The sequence below is a fragment of the Triticum dicoccoides genome, chromosome 3B (assembly GCF_002162155.2).
Source record: "Triticum dicoccoides isolate Atlit2015 ecotype Zavitan chromosome 3B, WEW_v2.0, whole genome shotgun sequence".
Taxonomy (NCBI): domain Eukaryota; kingdom Viridiplantae; phylum Streptophyta; class Magnoliopsida; order Poales; family Poaceae; genus Triticum; species Triticum dicoccoides.
This window is the reverse complement of record NC_041385.1, coordinates 99,420,157-99,424,608: the sequence shown is the minus strand read 5'-3', so window position 1 is coordinate 99,424,608 and position 4,452 is coordinate 99,420,157. Positions and strand designations below refer to the sequence as shown.

At 52.6% G+C, this 4,452-nt stretch overlaps 1 pseudogene; it reads right to left on the bottom strand.

Moving 5' to 3' along the window:
• Positions 1-3,725: 3,725 nt before the first annotated feature.
• Positions 3,726-4,452, bottom strand: part of LOC119279362 — a 1,338-nt pseudogene continuing 611 nt past the window's right edge.

The window sequence follows — 4,452 nt, the reverse complement described above, 5'->3', positions numbered from 1 at the left end:
GGCCGGCCCAACCGGCCACCCACGCCCCTGGCCTACTAGGCCTCCCACCCGAAACCCTAACCCCGTTGCCCACTCACTCCCCCGATTCTCCCCACTCCCTCTCGCACCGCCGCACACCAAGACCCTTGCCGGGGCGGCCTCAGCAGCCCCGGCAAGGCTCTTGCCGGGACGGCTCGCCCACACCAGCGAAGTGAGCCACCCTCGAACCCACGGTCTCCAACACCATCAACCACGTTGGGCCAGGGCTCGGGAGGCACCTCCATGGGGGCATGCAAATCTTTGTGGAGACAAAAGATCAGATAAGGATTGGAAGGCAACGATCCTCGACAAGATCCTTGCCGAGGAAACCCACAAGACCTCCGGCAAGATCCTCGTCGGGGACAACAGCACGCTACGGCAAGACCCTTGCCGGGCCACCCGACAAGACCCTTGCCAAGGGCGTCAGCGGGGCCACTGCCAGGCCCGCGCCAACCAAGTGTCCATCGCCGTTCACATGCAGCTATCAGCCCAACCAGCTGGGCAGGCACCTTCCTGGCAACATGCAGCTTCCAGGCCAACTCAGCACACGCATGCGTAGCGGCATATGCAGATCTTCGTGAAGGCTCCACCACTGCGCCACCTCAGCTGCTTGCCTGCTTACATGGCGCCGCATGCACCGCTGGCCAGGGCGCGTGTCGAAGTAAGCGGGAGCGGCGCCGGACGGGACGGGCCTCGCTCCCATCCCCGATAAAGCGAGAGAACACCTAAGCTACGCATTAAATGTGCCTTGTCCTGTAATACGAGCGATAAGCTCGGAGCACTGTAGGCCTTTCCACCTCCTGTGTGCCACTATGGCAGCCCCTTTGGCATATAAAAGGAGGCCCATGGCGTATTGGAGGGGGGTTCGGCTCTTTTGAACCACGCAACGCCCATAGCTTGTTCAAGAGCTCAAGAACACTCAATACATCCACCAAAGCAGGACTAGGGTTTTACGCATCCTCGCGACCCGAACCTGGATAAACGATCCTTGTGCTAGTTACTAATCCTGCTTTTCTCACAACCCCGCGCCCCGCAACCGTAGTAGGGATTCTTGTGATCCCATAAGTGTCGTTTTCCACCGACATTTTGTGGTATATTTTTGGTTCACATTATCCCACAAATAGTTTTTTCTTTTAAAGTATTGGAGTTGCTTGTGGAGACAAAACAAGCCTTAAGTCTTTACCGGTACGTCGAAAAAAGAAATTGACTGCACGGTAAAAATCAGGCGAATGTGGTCGCTGATTGTAGTTCAAAGAACTGCAAAGTGCAATGCCCCAGAAAAGCAAAAAAGCACTGCTAATGTATGTTGCAAGTTGCAACAAACATATTACGCACGTACCTGCGCAAGCATGATCGACGCATCATCATACATCAATCATGGTACTAGTAGTGAACACAATTTTTCTTTCCATATATTTTTCTTACTTTTGTGGTACTGTATATTTTTTTTCAAGTATTGAAGTTGCTTGTGGAGACAGAACAAGCCTTTTTTTTAAATGGAGACAGAACATGCCTTTTTCTTTTTGAAATGGAAACAAAACAAGCCTTTTTTTTAAATGGAGAAAGAACAAGCCTTGACTCTTTAGGGCAAGGCCAATGCTCCACCCTGGACAGCTACCCCAGACCTCTACGTCACCTTTGATATGCCAAATCAGCCCAACCTGCTGCTTTAAAAGCGAAGTGGGATCTTGCAGAGGAACCGGGTTCTTCCCTGGCAAAACGCAAAAGGTAGGGGAAAGCAAGGAGATGGGTGCATACAGGAGATTGGAGAAAGAGTCAAGGAGATGCACGTGCCGAAGCCCAAGAACAGGTCCAGCTCCAACGAGAGCAAGCGCCACCCAGGACAGCCGCCCAGCTGCAGCCCAAAGTCCATCGGTCGCAGCGAGTTCCTCAACCCCATCGCCCACGAGGTGGTGGTGGTACAGGTTCAGATCGACCCGGCCGGTTGATAGGTCTTCAGGGTACTGAAGTGCTACTCCTATCCTTTTCGCATTTCAGTAATCGATTCAAACCAGTACCATCTTTTTCCGATCAATATGCACTTGTGGAGTCAGGAACTACAATTAGTGTCATTTCTTTAGCTAAAAGAAGTTACTACTAGGTTTCTCCAGATACAATCTGTATTTTCGCTCTTTACGCGAATCCATGCTTTTGATATCGACTTTCACAATAACCGCGACCATATGGCTTGAGATTCTGCCAGATCTTTCATTCCCTGCTGTAGCCTACAATCACTCCCATGTTTTCTGCATCCAATATGATGTATGACGCCCATGAAACATTTACAGTGTAGTAGACATTATTGCATCATGTTTACTAGACTATTCATAACATGCTTGCAAGCATCATGTAGAAACTTTCAACGAGCAATGCACATATATTAGCTATGTTCAAAAAGATCTTGCACTTTGCCTCCTATATTTCTTCATATAAATTCGAAGTACATTATGTTTGACTAGTGTGGTAGTGTCTAATGGTGTTTACTTTAATGGTGGGTGTCTGTGACGGAGCTGGTGGAAGGGTACTCGTCGCGCAAGATCATGGAGATCATCTGCCGAACGAGCCTGCTCAAGCCGGAGAGCAGCTGCATGCGGATCGCGCGTGTGTTGAAGATGCAAAACACGCAGCGGACGTTGTGCCGCTTCGAGGAGTACCGTGAGGCGGTGAAGCTCAAGGCGAGCAAGCTGCCCAAGAAGCACCCGTGCTGCCTGGCCGACGACAACGAGCTGCTGCGCCCTCGCCTCCGCCGGCGCCAGCAGCCTCTGCGCCTCGGACAAGTGCGCCGTCTGCCGCATCATCCGCCACGGCTTCTCCTCCTCGTCCAAGAAGGAGGGCAAGGCCGGCGTCGGCGTCTTCACCACGTCCACCAGCGGCCGCGCGTTCGAGTCCGCCGACGAGGCTGGTTGCACCATCGACCAGGACGACGCCACCGCGGCCGCGGCCGTGTTTGATTGGCTATGGGCTAAATTTGCACATTGTGTGCAAGTTTTAGGACTAAAGAGTTCACTTTTACGAGTTCTAGGACTAAACCATCACATGCTAGACAAGTTCAAAGACCTGTGGTGCTTTTACCTCATGAAAAATTTAGCAGCTGCTTGCTACAATTCTAAGTACGTGGATCATGGGGCAGCACTATGGTATAGCCTCCATTGTACATGCACGGTACGTTGAAAAGAGAAATTGACTGATGCACGGTAAAAAGCTGGCGATTGATTGTGTTTGCTGATCGTAATCTAAAAAGCTGCAAAGTGCAATGCCACAGAAAAGCAAAACAGCACTTCCCTGCCAATGCCCACCCTTTGTCGAAAAAAGCACTGCCAATGTGCGTTGCAACAAACGTACGCAGGCATGATCGACGCATCATACATCATGGCAGTAATAAAGCGATTAACCAAACAAAATCACCAAAGTAATTCTGGGATTTCAGATCGACAAAACAGCAAAGTAGTTCGAATCGCTACTGCATCATCAGTCATCTTATTAATTCCCCGGTTGATCCTTGCAAAGTGCTAACAACAGAACCGAGAAAAGTAGATCGAATTTGACGGACCGGTAGATCACAACGAAAAAAATAGCACGCTACAGAAAATAGTGTGGCGACTGAAAATAAGCGTGCTATAGCGCGCTATAGCGTGCTATTAGCGAGGCATTATACATTGATTTATTTAGTGAGACAATAATTTATATGCTATAGCGTGCTATTAGCAGCGTTATAGCGCGCTATTTTTTCAGTAGTAGATCATGCATGGTTTCACAATCACAAGATCAAGGAAACAAAGTAGCCCTGGCCAACGCGAACGACCAATATCAAGCAAGCGGAGTCGTGTAGAGCTGATCAAGGCAAGAGACCTCTCACTGGATGCGGTTGCGGATGGGAGGCTCGGTGGCCAAGGAGGCCAGCTCGGACATGCTCGCCACGCCGACCACCACGGGCTGGAGGTCGAGGGCGTGGAGCTGCCCTTCGCCCCTTCCATGGCTTCCCGGCGCCCTGGAGCGTCGGGGTTCTGGCTGTGAAGCATGAACCCGACGGAGGCCAGGAGGGTGAAGGCTCCCTCCACTCGGCGGAGCGCGTCCTGGGCGTGCTCCCTGGCGGCCTGGAGCCTGATCAGGCCAAGCCACTCGTGGTCGTGGCCGTCGCGGAGGTCCCCGATGCGGGCCACCGGTTCCGACGGGACGGCGCCACAGCCGTGGAGCGTCAGGCGCTCGGCCACCACCATGTTGATGATGAAAGCGGAGAGGGAGTCGGATGCGTGCTCGATGTGGGTCAGCGCGGAATCCAGCAAGGTGTACCGCCCCTCGGAGTCGCGGGTGTCCAGCACCAGCGGGGACGCCAGATCGCGACGCGCGGCAGCGACGCTTCGCTTGATGCTGGCGGCGGATCGGATCGCCTCGCTCGTCACATACAGGTAGATCGTCTTCCATGGCGGCGGCTGC